This window comes from Sparus aurata, chromosome 24 (assembly GCF_900880675.1).
Source record: "Sparus aurata chromosome 24, fSpaAur1.1, whole genome shotgun sequence".
In the NCBI taxonomy this organism is placed as follows: domain Eukaryota; kingdom Metazoa; phylum Chordata; class Actinopteri; order Spariformes; family Sparidae; genus Sparus; species Sparus aurata.
The window spans coordinates 5,202,299-5,218,702 of record NC_044210.1 but is presented as its reverse complement, the minus strand read 5'-3'; positions in this window follow the sequence as shown (position 1 = coordinate 5,218,702).

Sequence of the window (16,404 nt, the reverse complement as noted above, 5' to 3'; positions counted from 1 at the left end):
CAGATTACTTGCTCTGAGCATACTGTCGCACTCGTAAAATGGATCTAAACCCCACTCTCCCCCACACTCGCACAACCGCGCACACCAACCATCCTCCCATAATGATGAAGTTGGGCCATTTGCTATTCTGGGCTCCTGTTTTTATTTGTTTATATCATGGAAGCAGCTCTGCAGAGTACTTAGAGTTGGGAATGTTAGAATAATGAGGCAGGCCTGTAAATAATGAAACAAAGGATGTAGTGCATCAATTAAGAACCATTTACTGCCTTGCATCCATCGCATCTCCGTGTTTGTTGGCGTGTGTGTGTGTGTGTGTGTGTGTTGGGGCTTTCTGCTTGTGTCTGCGCGTGATTTCCGCTGTGTTTTCGTGCGTGGCCTTTTTTGCAAATGCGTTCCCCGCGCACCGCACATGTCCCTCTGAAAACACATTAATCAAATCGGGGAAACATCACGGCCTCCTCTGATATGAAAATGAGCCGCGCGGAACATTGAGGACATTGTCACCGTAATTGCTCTTTGACAGCTGTGCACACACACATGCGCGCGCGTTCACATATAATCTTTAATTGCCTCCAAAATGTTTATGTCAAGATGGCACTGCTAAGATAATGGCTCGGGACTTGCCTGGCCCGCACTAATGGCATCTTCCGTATTTAGCGCTCCACATCAGCAAAGAAATCGGCGAAAAAACCCATCAGATATTTAGCGGCGTGCAAAAAGGCTGCTATTGTTGGCGGCAATATTGTGCTGCTGGATGCCGGCCAATTCATTAAAAAACCTATCGCACCAGAAGGAAATCTAGAGCACAGTGAGCCGTAGCGTCGAGATTTTAATAAATATAGCTAATGTGACATTTTCAATACCCTGCTCCTCTGTTTACATGCTGGAATTTTTTTTTTATTCTTCATGTCGCAGCAGCACCAGATTTGTTTGGCGCCGTGCATCCCGCTCTTCGTTATTTGTTACTTACATTCCAGAGTTCATTAAATCCAGACCTCTTTTTATGATCATCACAAAGGGGATGATAAAAAATTAAACAGCGCTGTTTGTTATTCATGAAGCGGGATATAGTAGAAAATACTTGTGGGTGCTGAACGTCGCCGAAAATAACATCGGGTCCAAGAAGTGCAAACACATCAGACTGACTGCAGGAAAATTGGGTGCAGGGCTTATCGCGTTGTCTAATTAAATTTATTGGATATGGATGCAAAATATATCAGATCAAGAAAAGTATTCTTTTTGATTATTTCATCAGTTATAATTCCAGCCAGAAGATCAGAACGATAAGCGGAAGAGCCCTCTGACAATGACTGCACTGTGTTGTCAACAGTGAGAAACAGACATCTGTTCCACATTGAATTGTGGGTGAGCCGACTGCTACTGATGTGAGGAGAGTGCTTCCATAGCTTTAAAGCTGCAGTGATCAATATTTTTATGTTAACAACAGATCAAATGACTACGTGTAATGTGAAAGTGATCGCTCAGACTGACAAACCTATAGAGACTTGTCGCCCAGCGCTGCTGTTCTCTTCAGTTCCGCTGAGCCTTTTAGCCTCTGTTGGCTCGTTGTTTTGGTTCTCTTGAACTCAGACTACACTTTTATTTCCGGCCACAGAAGCCACCCAGTTGCGGACGGACAAAGCTAAGTACTGGCGAGGCAACACAGCAGAGTGTTCAGTGGCTAAAGAGTTAGATATTTTTTTTAGGAGCTAAAAGAGAAATTAATTTAGACTTACATTCATCAGATGGCCCGAAACCTGTCTGCAAATTAATGCTACAGCAACAACTTTAAAAAAAAAAAAAAAGTGTCAGTGTCAGCCATCTTCCTCTGAAATCACACTCATTTTGAGAAGCCCAAATGTTATCATCAAGAGGACATAATGTAGTACTGCTGTGTTTCAGGTTGCAAGTCCTATAAACTTGCAACCTGAAATTTGGCAAAAGATATCTTGAGTTCCACTGAGCCACATTTGAAGGCAAAATAACATATTTGATAAAAGATTAGCTACTGCGAGCGCTAACACTGGCAGTTAACGACCTCCTAGCTTACACTGACGTTAGATAGTGTGATGCACGGTGTCATAGAAAAGGCGCAGATCAATTCTTTTAAGTATCAACGTATATCTTTGACACATTTATTTAAAGCTGGTAGAAAAACACACCAGATAAACAATTTTCATTCATTTTCATCAAAATCTGAAACTATCCTGAGCCTTTTGCACCTCTTAGAGTGCTACTTGAACGGTGTTTTGTTGTATCTGTAACCACAACCAACAATGATGTCAACGTGTACCGACACACCTTTGAGCAAACCTCTACATCACTGCAGCAGAGAGAGGTCAGCCTACTGTAGGTCAGTAAAAAACACCGTCAGCTGGTTTTAGTGGCTCTACACACCTGTACTAACCTGTTTTGCCTGATTCAGCGTCTTTTTATAGCTTCTTGATGGTCATGTTAGAACTTGATCTTTTATTCTGTGCATCAATTTTGGCCACCTCACATAAAGTAATTGCCCGTATGGTTCCACCCACGTTCAGCCCACAAAGGACTCTAATCAAACCAAAGTGCTGCAAAGTGAAAACACCGGTGCTCGTCTGCGAGGCCTTTAAATTGGTAGTTCAAACCAAATGTTATCAACCGATCTCCCTCGTCCCGTCTGCATTCCTTATTCAGAAAACAGGGCACAACCGCTTTGGGAGCTGACTTGCGGGGGGGGTCGGAGTGTCCATCAGGGAGGAAAACCACCTGAATAATAGCAAACTTCACTCTCTGTCAGCTCGCAGGTACAGCCCGTTCCTCTGTTTGTGCTGTATTTTATGTTTCCCACCCAGCTTGCACACTAGCAAGATTTCCAAGTATTTATTTTTTATTTTTTTATTTTTTTGCAAATCATGAAGTGTCGCATTAGAAAAAAAAAAAAACTGTCTTGAAGGGGGGGAGAAATAAGATTCTATGCCTGATCCAGCCTGTTTTTCTTTCTCCTTTTGTCACTGAGGAGTGTGGGCTTTGAACGGACAGCGAACAGACAAGCAACATGACTGATGAGCTGTTTTGACTGTGATCCCAGATATATTCTCGTAACTGTCTCCAGACAACACGAAGTACAATGCGGCAACGCGAAACATGAAAAGCAATTCTACAGCTCTGCAGTTGTAAACAGCTTCTTGATCCGTTTTTTTTTTCTTTTTTTTTCTCCCCCTGTGTAGTTTGGTTTCGTTTCACCCGACTCAGCCACGTCTTCCTATTAAACAGCCTAACTATGCATCGACTGAAGACTCCTTCCATACGTTTTGTGCGAGATATCTTATACGCTCCAATAAAGTCGATGGAAATGCACTTCATTTGCATTTAGTTAGGAAAGTTAGAAAAGTCCCCTTTAGAAACCTTTCGCAAATGGATGGAAGTGTTGCCTGCCTTCTCTCGCGTACTTGCCAACTCTCTCCACTCTCTTCCAGACTCTCCATCACACACACACACACACACACACAGAGTCCTGATCGAGCGGCTGCAGCAATGATGACCTTGCTATCGTTTACAGCAGCTGCCAGTCCATTGTGTACTGTGGATCAGCTCGGTTACCCTCCCCGCCACCGCCTCCGCCGCCGCCACATGCCGCTCACACACTCGCGAATACGCCGCAAATGGCATCCCAGTTTCAGCCTGCCTCTCCAACCTCTGCCTAATTATCACGGTACGGAAAGCTGTCATAAAAAGCCTATTGTGGCCGCACGGAAGCAAGACTCTTCACAAAACCTCTGAGAGATTGACATTTACTAAGTCGGGAAACTTGCGCCGGGATTTTCTATCACAGTCGCAGGGAGCAGAAAAAGACGGATATAATGCGGGATAGGGGGCTGCGGACTGCGATGCATTCGTCTCCTCCGTATCTGGGTTGCAGAATAACAAGTGAATGATTTATGAACGCGAGCACTTTCCCACAGCGGCTGAGGATTTGAAGTGGAAGCGAAATGACAACAGGCTCAGGCAGATTGTTGTATTTACTCAGCAGGAATTCGGAGTGTAGACTGAAAAGCGGCCCGTCGTAATGACAGGTTTGTTGTTGCCATTTATTTATTCTTAGCGCGGATATTAAAAACCTTGTAATCACGATCAGTTTAGCAAGTACAAAGACTGCGCGGGGATTTGTCTTTGTGACGCTGCGGGAAAAAAAAAAGCTTGGCAGCTTAGTTAGTGTGACGGCACACACCAATAGTCGAGATGCATTTCAATCAGCAGCCCCATATTAAGTGTTCCCTTTGTGGGTCAAATAATTGGGAAGTTGTAGCTAAGAATCAATTTCCAGTCAAACACTAATACTGATACTGCTGTCTTTGACCCCCACAGTACCACTAGAAAGACGAGCAAACAGAGTTGGACTGGAATCACTTTGTTTTAAGCAGAAATGATGTGTCCAATCATCCAAACGTGGCCCGTGGAGTTCCACCAGTCTCAATCTTCTCCTCACACACCTTAATGGCCAGGCATTGGCGTATCTTAAAGACCTAATAGTACCCTATTACCCCACTGGTACGCTGCGCTCCCAGGTAACCCAGAGTCTCCAAAGACTTTAAATGCATAAATATAATGCAATAGGTTTAGAATGCTGGGGGATTTCCCAGGATGCACCGAGCGCCTTTCTCTTTCTCTGTACATATTCATATCTTATTAATGCACGTTACTGATTAGGCTTCTTCCCCAGGGTGTCTCTCTCTGCCCTCGCGGGTTGGTGGACCTGCTACCGTCTTCATCATCATCAGTATTATTATCATCATTATCATTATGCTTTTATTATTATTAATATTCATATCTCAGTTAGTGAAGCTGTTATTACTGTTTTGGCTCCTGTGCCTGCAAAGCCCCGGGATTGTTGTTTGAAGGGGTCAAAAAATGAACCAACGCATCCAACAGAGCGCGAAGGAACGACAGCGTTGCAGAGATACCCGCTAAAGTTTGCTAGCAGTCGGCCCCGGCACATCCTGTCAATACCGCTTAGTCTACATCAAGACGCGATGGTCTGATAGCCGCATAGATTCAACTGGGAGATTTACACCAGGGGCGGGTTTGCTATGTGGTCTCCTAAGTAAACAAAATAAATCACAAAATGTCAAGATCATTTTACACCCATTTCCCTTACTGAACAGAAAAAATACAACCGCACACCATCCGAATTTAAGTTTCTCACTTCAACTGAACTGAGCCCTGTTGCATGCGGTGACTCCCCCCCGTCACCAAAGGTCGCAGAGAGGGCAGACTCCTGTCAGCTTATAGCAGAGACATTATAGAGAGGAGACAAATCACTTCAAGCCTTTTGAATCGGAAAGTCTTCCCCCAAAAGCCGATCGTGGGTTTTATCACCTGTCTGCGAATCGCGTTGTTGCATTGATGGGGGCGCACGGTTGAGTAGTTCATTCGGTGCGGCGCCAGATGAACTCCTATTAAGCATGAGAGAGGAGGATACGACGCCCTCTCTCCAAGAAAGGTGAGGTTATTCTAACATTTGACATTTAACTCGTATTTGCTTAAGTGCTTTGGTGGGAAGAGCCTTTGACGCCGTATCGCAGCACTCTGTAGTGAGACGCTTAAGAAGTTGGTGTTGTTGAAGTTGGTGTATTTGGGGGAAAAGTCACCAGACTCTTTAAGCATGTTTTAATCAGGTTTGACTGGTGAATCTATAGATGCAGTCTGCATGTGCTGATGATCATTGAAAGTGAAGTTCTGGTTTTCTCCCCATTCGTTTGGATAGGCACCTGGTCTTGTTAGCCCCAGATACGTGCCTGGGGGCATTGCCAAGATGGCTGCCCAGTGGCAAGACTTCATAGTCGCACAGCCACACATGTGCTGTATCTCAATTCAGGGTCTGCATCCTTCAGAGGCCGCATTTGAAGGCCAATTTCGTCACAGCGCCACGCAAAGGCTGTCCCGATTCAAAGGCTCCTCCAAATGCAGCACACAAATGCGGCCTTCTTTCACCTCTTTTTGGAGGATGCACCGCTACTATCCTTCGCGGCCTCCCGTATCCCAAGATTCTTTGTGCGCCTGAAAAAGGAGAAAGAAAGAAAGAAAGAAAGAAAGAAAATGGTGACATCGCGTGGCGTAGATCTGGGCCTGGGCAGCAGAAATCGTGACGTAAGGGTAAGAGCGGGAACATCTGGTGACGCAACCAGGAAACACTCCGAAGGCTAGACCGTCCCATTTAACAACGGTTGACGCAGCCCTTGAAGGTCTCTCTGAAGGATTTGCCCTTGAAGACCGCAAAGGCTAGGTCCTTCGAAGGATGCAGACCCTGAATTGAGTCACAGCAATAGTCGCTACAACCAAGGATAGCAACCGCAAAGAGTAAAGTGAGCTGCAGATGGTGGTTATGCTGCCCTCTATGGTTTTTTAGAGCTACCTTTGAATTCAATCTATCACAGATGACACCTTTAATAGCCACATCAAGCCAAAGGTGATCCCAGAATGTAAGAATTTCACATAACAGCTTTTCCTCAGGTCTCTCCATAGAACTTAGGGAACTTTTTTCAGGTCTTTTTCTATTGGCTTGTTTGCTGCTGTTGGTCTATAAATCTTTCAATGGTCTGTCTTTTAACACATAAACCCTCTCAGTCTCTCAGGTCATGTGGTAACACTCCAAGCTAAACATTGTTTTTTTATACTCCACAGTGCTGGAAAAAAAATCCCAGAGGATATATTTCCATTTCTCCGTATTTATCATTTTAACTTTTTGTTAAAAGTTTTTTCTAGTTTATTAATATCTCATGCTGTATTCCAGTGTTACCCACCAACGCTGACAAGAAGCAGAAAAAGTGAGTGCCGGCCACAAAAAATCCAAAGTTTGTCAACAGAAAAACCAAAGAGTTTGTGCTGCCCACACTGTTTGACTGACAGCTGATCTGTGGGTAGTGCAGAGCAGGAACACATCAATAAATAAAAAAAAAAAAGAATGTCAAAGATGAATCCTTTTAGATAAACTGCAAACGCACAGTCCGTGACATATTCTGACCAGCAGACCCGTGTGGGTTTGAAGCATCGCGGCGTCCAGCCTGCGTCCAAACCATCTTTGGATCTGAAGTCCGACTGGCTCGAATTGAAAGAGTATTGACCCCGAGCGGGGCGTGACACGCCGCGGTGCTGTGACCATTATTAATAATGAGCATGACACACGAGGTGCTAGCTCGGACATTTCGACAAACGGGTCCGTGACCCCCAAAAACAATTAGAGGCAATTGTCGTGACCTTTATAAGCGAACCACCCTGGAACCCGGGATTGAAAATAATGAGTGTGGCCGCGGTCATTACCTGCGGTGGAGGCGTGTGAGGCTGTGTGTGCACTGCTGTCAGAGAGCAATCGGACGACAGATACGCTCGATGTGGTGCGCGGCTTCCATGTTTTGCCGCCGAAAAAAAGTTGCATTGACAGCCCACACAGTATTGTTCTGATGTCAGAGCGTAACTTCCTGCAGTATCCTTCAAGCGCATGTGGGCAAATTCGATTCCGGACCGTGTATCTGGTTTTTGCGTTTCCAGATTTCACTGAATTTTAAGTTCTCTCCAACTTGGCTGATGTCAGCAAGACCCCTGGCAGGAGGGAGGCTTTGCAGTCCGAGCAGGCAAACTATGGCGGTGTCTGAAGATTTGGACAAAAACGTTTGAGTCCTACATGTGGGCATCCAAGTCTTCTTTCTTTTCTGGCTCTCGTCTCTCTCTGCCTCTTTTCTGTCATCCCGTTTCAAATTCGATCAGTTGTGACGCGCCAAGCTGCGTGAAAGTTACGAACAGCGTTGCCAGTGCATCAGTTTAAAAGATCAGCGCCTCTCCCTCTCTGTCTGTCTCTGTGTCGCTCACACACACACACACACACACACACACACACACACACACACTCGTTCCCTGTCTCTCTGTGTGTTTACAGTGTGCTTGCCATCCACAGAGCAGGCTAGTAGCGCTTTGTTGTGCCTCTCTGGTCCCCTTCCTCATTTGCCTTTGACAACACTGATAATCCCCCAACAAGATCCCCCATTCATTCCCCCACCTACACACACACACACACACACACACACACACACACATGCACACACACTAACAAACACTTCCAGATGCTCAGAAGCACATTCGCATACACAAAACCCTCCACACACAAATACAATCATGCACAGAGCGACACGCACATACACTAGGTGCCAACCATTGCCATGGCAACTCCAATCAGCAAAGGCTCCCTTTCCCCTATTACAGCGGAGATATGACAGTTTCTCTCTCCTTCTTCCTGCCCTCCTTGCATTACGATATTTTTTTTTCTTCTCTTCCTTCGTTGCCTCTATGTTTTTTTTTTCTTTATTTCTCACCGGCCGCCTCCCTTTTCGTGATTTCAAGCCCCTTCTCATTCACACCCGGTGATACGAATCGTCACCAGAAGTCAAAAAACAATATATATTCATTTTAAAAGGCGCGGGTCAGCGTGATGGCACTTGCCCGAGGAGAGCTGCAGGGTGGCCACTTCGGTTCAAACGTTGGCAAGCGAGAGATTCGTGTTTTTCCTGCCTGGTCCGATCCTAATTCTTCATGTTCGGATCCTACTTTTGCTCTGTATTCAATTTGGATCCCAATTTAATTTATTCCAGTGTTTGAAAACAGATCTATCCAGCATGATGAAGCTACTTATGGAGGCCATGACGGGTGAGAGATGTCGGTGTATTAAATGATTCTGCACTTCACATTGTACATCCAACGCAGATACAGGAAGTCGTGTGCGTAATGACTTATTTTTATGCACCTTGCTTGATGAAATTGGCAAAATTCTTTCTAAATAAGTCCTTGACAAACTTGACCCATATGACTGAGCTGTTTCTGCTCGGAGAGAAGAAGAAGAGGAAGTTGTTTGAAGAAGCTCTCCAATTTTATCTCAAAAGTGGCCAAGGCGACAGCTTTCAGTTTGACTTCTTCTTCCTCTTTTTGTCTAAAATATTTTGGCAGTTGGTTTTGCTCCCGGTTGGCAACTCATACTTATTCTTCTCGTTCTTCTTCTTTTTTTTTTTTGCACCCATGTAACCTATACCACCAATTCCTAAAACAAAGCATGTGTAGCCCAGTTTATTCGCTCCAAACCAATTAATGGAAAAGGTGCCCAATTTCCTATGTTTTCCTTTTCTGACACATTTAAAAAGGGTTGCTACAAATTACCTGATAATTAAATGGGAACACGGCGTGTGTGAAGGTGAGGCTGGTGTACAGGCGCACATCTGGCTGCAGGAGTTGAGAGTTTGCCTTCCATTTGCTTTAATCTGAACCATGATGTTTTCCTGAACTAAGTCTTTCGAGGGGAAGTGGACGCCTTCCGGTCCAGTTGCCTTGCTAAAGTTAAAATGTCCAATTAAAGGCAAACTGTCTTAAAGAGGGTTTGACTCAAGGAAGCAGTTCAGCTGGGGAAGACGTGTCTATTTGCGCGGCTTCCCCATCTCTGCAGGATGCAGCTTTTGCAGTTGAGATATCTCTCAGCCCACTGGCTTGTGAGGTCCCATCGCCTCCAAGCCTGCCTCCCGCGGTGGATTGTTCCCTTTGAAGCGCAGACAGTGGAGAGAAAATACCCAGATTTGTCCAACATTGGGTTTTTCTCTGCTCCGGTTGATGAAGCTCCCTGTTGGACGCCCCAACCTCTCAGGCTAATGGCTCATGAGCTCCCAGTCCTCAGTGGGTCCCGAAATGCAGCGGTGTGATATACTGCATACATCGCTGTGCTCTTGCCTTTTTTTGGAACACAGTGTCTGCCAGTTGTGTCTGATGGGGCTGTGCAGCCAGATGATTGACGGCTTACTCAGTTTATATTGAGTGCTCTTCACTCGTCGGCGGGTGATTCGGGGCGATTTTGACAAGGTTTGACAAAATACAGGAGATGGATTTGCACTCGGGAAATTATACTTAATGGGGAGACAAGGGTGGAGGGAGTGAAGTTTTAGTGTTTACCATACATCAATCAAAATGATTGTCAGCGCTTGTTTTGCAAGTATCAAACTGTTTTCAAGTTACAATACAGATTGAAGTCACTAATGGTAAATCCAGTTAAAAAGTAACATGTTGAATGCACAGTGTGTCATTTCGGCCACGAGTTGCTGCGCGTGCTTGCACTCTGTAAATGTACTTATAACACAAATAAGATCAATCAGACTATTCAAGCACATATATTAGTACATGCACGATATACTTAACGGGTACAAACTAACTTGAAGTTTTTCCACATTAGCACATAAAATTACTCTTCAAATTGTGCTTATCTGCAGTTACTTACAACTAAAATAAATCTCCTTGAAGTTGACTAATCATTAACATACTTGAAGCGTTATGATGATTAGTCGGGCTACAAGTATACTTAAGCATGCTAAGACTGAATGTACTTTTCTGGATGGGTTGTCTTAAGTCACGCCGTATTTTACACATCACAATTTCAAAGTACTGCAGTGAAGGAAAGTTGGCCCCTCACCACAACTGCTTGACTCCCCCCTCCTCACCCCTGATGGCCCCTCCTCCCCCCTCCTCCCCTCCTCCGACTGGCCGTTGAAAAGGACCATTTAGGGTCCATTCACATCAAAGACCCCCCTCAGACACTTAATGGTGCCATTGTTGTTCCCCCTTCAAAAGAAACAGAGGTGAGAGGCGGAGAAGAAGAAAGAAAGGGAAAGGAAGATCATGTTTTTACATAACCGCTCTCAAACTAGCGCTTTCCCTTTTTTCTCTCTCTCTCTTTCTCTCTCTCTCTCTCTCTCTCACACACACACACACACACACACACACACACACTGCAATAAAAAACGCCTTGGCTCCTAATCAATCATATATTTTAAAGCAGTTAAAACGCTCTGTTAATTAGGTGACAGTTACTCTCTTTCCAAATTAAATCAACTTTTTTTTTTTTTTTTTTTTTAAAGAACTTTCTCCACTCCAATGACATTATCTCCTTCAAAGATGGCCGCTGGCTTTAGCAGCTACTGAACCACATCTGACTCTCAACTGGGCTTGTAACCATAAAACCACACACTGTTCACTTACAGATGGTGCGCACACACACACACACACACACACACACACACACACGCATACACTCAGACACACATGAAGCCGGTGAAACCCAGCCAATCCGACAGCGACGCTTCCAACTCACAACTCTGATGCGGAATTCATCTCGAGAGTATCCAAAGTGAACGCTGACACACATCAGACTCCTCTCACAGGATTTAAAGTGTATACTTAGCAGCTTTTCACTAATGAGAACGTTAATGGGAAACTGTGGGTCTGCGGTGTAGGCGCTTCGCCGCAATTAGACAGGAAGTGTTTATAGGGGGAAATTGATTATTTAAAGATCCTTGTATCAGAAATACTGTTAAATTGTATTCTACAAATGTTTTTATTGTAGTGGTGGTGGTGGTGGTGGTGGTGGTGGTGGTAGGCGTAAATAGCAGTGATACGAATAAAGGCATGTAGAGCATTTAACCTTGACTAACATAAAGTCAAACTCAACTGATAGTATCTCACCAGAAAGCTCATCTTCTTTCAATACATTGGCAATAAAGATCAGCGAACTGAATATTAGGTCAGCCAATCAGTGAACGCTGCCCGAGGAGACTCAATAATTTACTAATTAATTGATAATTCATTAAGAAATAAATACTATTATTTCACGAGACTTTTGACCTCAGGGTGGATTCCCATTATGTCAGTTTTGCACCACAGGAGCTTTATTTTAACGTCTCCCCAGATTTAGCCCAGATCAGAGTTCATTATTGGCATGAGACACATCAACATGAACATATGACATACCAAAGTAGAACGCTTAAAAGTATAGAATGTTGGAACATTTAACACAGAGAAAGCTACAAAGAAACAGCAAGCCAGCGCGGCTCCTCTCTCCACTTCTGTCCTAAATTTCTTTTTCTGTCGATATTTCCAAAGAACTTGTTTTCACAGTGTGATGAATTCCGACTGGGTCATGGTTTCTGTGTCGTTGTATACATTGTTTTCATACAGCCATGATTTGTGTTTGAGTGTTAGCATCATTTGCTTTTTAGGTGATCTGCAAAATGACTCTAAGGAGTTTTGTGACGGTCGACTGTAGACAAAGCAGAGCTTCCGGGAGTGAAACTGCACACCAAAGAGTGCTTAAAGGTGCCCTAGGGTGACATCCCTGTTTACATGCAGAGGTGGGTACACATCAAGTCAGATTCAAGTATATTATTACATCTGTGTAGGTTTACATCAAAACAATATTGCTCGATCGAACCTTAGAAAACCATTTTTGAGCATTTACCAAGTGTAAACCCACCATGACATCACACACTGTTGAAGCCTTGAGTTGAGCAAAACGGCCGTGCACATCTTGGTTTCATGGAGCCACATGTAACCATATTTGGACGACAGTCTGAAGCTGAGGATAAGCATTGCTATGCCTCTGTCTTATGTGGATCTGACTAAGAAACCTGTGGCGACGACTTGTCAATCACAAGGTATCAACGCCCTGAAGCCTATCCTGCTTTATTGTCTATTCTATTATAAATGGGAGGGAGCATAATTGAAGAAATTAACATCATGCTGTATTGAAGACAACTCGAAACAAGAGTTTAAGACCACAAACCCTTTTGGAAGCTGCTTATTGAGGCAATGAATCAAGTGAGAAGAAGGGTCATTTTTTCATAAGCTCACATACAAACGGACTACTTTTTGCAACCAGTGGAGACGCTCCATACTGTGCCAGGCACTCCTGCATTGGCTTCATCTGTCAGCCCCAGAAGCCCCGGCCATATTTAATACAGCCACTGTTGTTTATTAATCAATCTTGTGTCTTTCGGAGTAGAACAGCATTTAATAAAGTTAATAATGCAGAGCAAACACCGTTAGACCTTGAAATGTAGGAACAACTTACAAAGCATGCCTGAATAATTAAATTAATGAGTATCGCCATGGAGCCGCGGAGGAATGTCCATCATTAGGTATAATGATCAGTCAGATTAGATTTGTACAACTGTGCTGATTGTACTGATAGGGAGCTCTCCCTTATACATATAACAATAATAACATCACACACACTCTCCTTATTTAGATGGGATTTATACGTCGTTAAAAGGAATAATGACAGGTTAGAAAGTTGAGCTCTCTTAATTATATTTCATAATTAAAGCCTGTGCAGACATTGTAATACTGAGGCAGACAAGGATTCTGCTAATCTGGTTACAAAAGAACGTCACTTCTAAAGCTTTTCTTCTTTCTTAACAAAGCCCCACTTTAGAAATACAAGTCAGACACTTTCTTTTTGACACTTTCCTCAAATTCAAGCACATTCTAAAGGATTAATGGTGTTAAATCAGGAGTTATAAAGAGGGTTTGGGTTTTTGTTTTTTTTTAAATATACATTCATATGCACCCATACTTCTGTAAGGTATTTATTTAATTGAAATGTAGGGTCACCGGGCCATTGCTGTAAGGTTTTTTTTTTTTCTTCCTTGCGAAAATGTTTCCCTAAAAACCAAAAACGGCTCCAGTAAATGTCTATTTATTAATGTGCCGGGCCTTCAGACAGAAAATTAAAACGCGCCACACCAAGAATCAACTTATCTAGGTCAGAGCCAAACATGAGTCAAGTCTGGTTTGGCAGAGACGGCAGTCACATGTTTCATTCATCATCATGGCGGTAAACCCATGACAGCTTCGCCTCGCTGTAATTGATATGGTATAAAACCATAACCATGTAGCTGCAATGAGCCCATGAGGTCACCGCAATCAGCCAGAAGCACCAGGCCACACTTGGCTGGCAATCACAAACTCAGTCCAGTCTGTTGGTGTCACGTGGTTTTAAGAGATATGATGAAAATGTGTTGTCGAGTTAAACTCCACAGAGTTAGCGTAATGGCATTAATCCTGACGTGGGTGGTGAATTGGGACGATAAAGTTGCCGTCTCTCTATGCCAACTGTAAATTTTTAGTGTTATCATATTATTTTTGTGGACACCAAATCAAATTTTCCCCTGGAGGTGAAACGAGTCTTTTGAGTTTGGGTGTCTGCCATATTTAAACTGCGGTCTAAATCTAACTCAGTGGTGCTGCATGTTGGGTGGAGGTGCTTGGCCCTTATACTGAAATGCTACTAACAGACACATGTGTTCCTGCCCGCACAGACCCAGACTCGTTATTCAATTCTAAAGAACAGCAAACGGTGCAGGTGAGTTACAGACACAGGTGTATCTAACTGAGCAGACAGCTAAACGGGACATTTCCTGTCATTTAACACGTTCTCTCGAAGATTCAGACTCACTTGGGCCCGGGCCGTCGAAAGCCGAAGCAGCTGCAGTGCCGGGGACGACACCTCTCTCTGACCTTGGCTTGAGAGATGTCCACTCACAGGAATTTTGGTTTGGATTTGCAGCAAAGTTTTCGAGGGATCCAAATATTTTAATGGCGTTCATTTGGAAGCAGAAGACCAGATGCTGTCTCCGGCTACGACTGTGAAGGTAAAAGCACAAATTAATTTGACTGGCTTGTTGTTTTTTTGCCAAATAGTCTGTTTGTTGCTGAGACTTAATTAGCCCACTGTGTGCTAATTAGTGACAATGCAGTTTAAACACAGGCATATCAACAGTATCTCTTAGCACCTGGCTGTTGATAGCATAGGGGGAGACTGCAGTAACAAAACATGTAGTTAACAGAGGCTCGCTGATGACATGAAATGTGAATTCATCATTTAAATAAAATACGATAACAAAAACACCTTAAACCTTCGATAACTGATATTTTTTTTTGGCAGTTAAGTGGCAGCAGGAACAAGCTGTGATCACAGCACTGACATCTTATTGGCTTTTAAGGTTGATACAGCGAATGTGTAGGCTAACAGTTGCCTGGTCACATGAAGCCTGATGAGATAATTAGCAATCAGTCCACAAAGAAGTGAAAACAACTGTGGCACAAGTGGCTATAACAGTTATGAGGGAAGCAAAGGAGGACTTCAGGTGACAAAGTATAAGATCGAAAAAGTCCACACGAGGAGGAAGATAGGGTTGGTGGCTGGTACCAACAAGTTCAGGGCCTTCACTCAGGAGACCGTTGTTTGTGTCTGAAATAAACCCCAAATTACCAGTGAGTTATTTTAACTTGTGCAACGAGTTAAACTACACCACTTACGCAATATATTTTTTTCCTAATTATAACCCAAGCCATGATCTTTTCCTAAACCTGAGTAGTTTTTGTATCCCTAACCCCACCCCTAACCTAACAAAGACGTTTTTGCGCCTAAATCTAACAAGTACTTATGTTTGCATTACTTAGCAAGTCATTTTAACCTAACCACATATTTGTTGTACCGAAACCTAACAAGTTATTGTGTTAGCTAAACCTAACTAAGTGGTTTTATGCTTAAACCTGACTAAGTCATTTTGTCAGCTTAACCTAGCCAAATAGTTTTTGTGCCTAAACCTAACTAAAGTCTTTTTTTTTTTTTTTAGCTTAACCTAGTCAATTTGTTTTTATTCCTAATACTAACAAACCTGTAACCATTTCAGAACATTAACAGCATGACAGCTAACATCCTGTCTGATCCGCTTCTGGCTGGTACTCTCCAACAGACATCACACTATTTATATAGGTTTTAGAAAGGGACATACATTTAGTTTTAGGTGTCATTGGCAATCAACCTATTTAGATGTCAGGTATGAGGAGCTAAAGCTTCCTCTTTTTTCTGTTAATCTTTAACCTGAGCTAAGATCCGGATCCCGATGATGAAATTCTTGGGGAAGATCAGGATACAGAAACGGTGCTAGTGCAGCTCAGGCACAAAGAAGTCAGCGCTGTGAGAGATCTTTGTTTGCACGTATTTGTTTTGTGATGTGTAGTGAAGTGAGGCTCATTGATTAAACATGGCATTTGCATAAACTATTCTGGGACCAGTCAAGGAGGAGGAAAATGAGCAGCAGCAGTGCTGAGTGCAAACTTGGAGTCTCTTGAAGACATGTCCAATGTTGCCGCATGTGTAATCATGTGTGTGTCATAGACGTGTGACATGACCTGTTCCCCCCTCTCCAGATAAACGTCTTTGTTGTGTTTGCCTTGTCAGCCATACATCACCATCCATCTTTACTTTGGTCGAGCATGGCTTCACTTGAGGTCAGGGCGTGTTTGATAACACCTCGCTATCTCCTCCTTATCTCGATCTAAATTACAACTAGCGCGGGCCACCTTACCGAGCTGCGGGAGTGCATACCAAACGTACCCGCTGCGTCGCCCTTCTCTCCGCTCCGCTGCAGTGCGAGCCTCAGCCAAAGGTTGATAAACACTGACAGTCGAGGCGAGGTATTTCCATGACTGACGGTTATTGACTCGGCGATATGGTGATTTGTTTCTGCGCTGCGGCACAATTGATTAGCCATAAGGAAACTC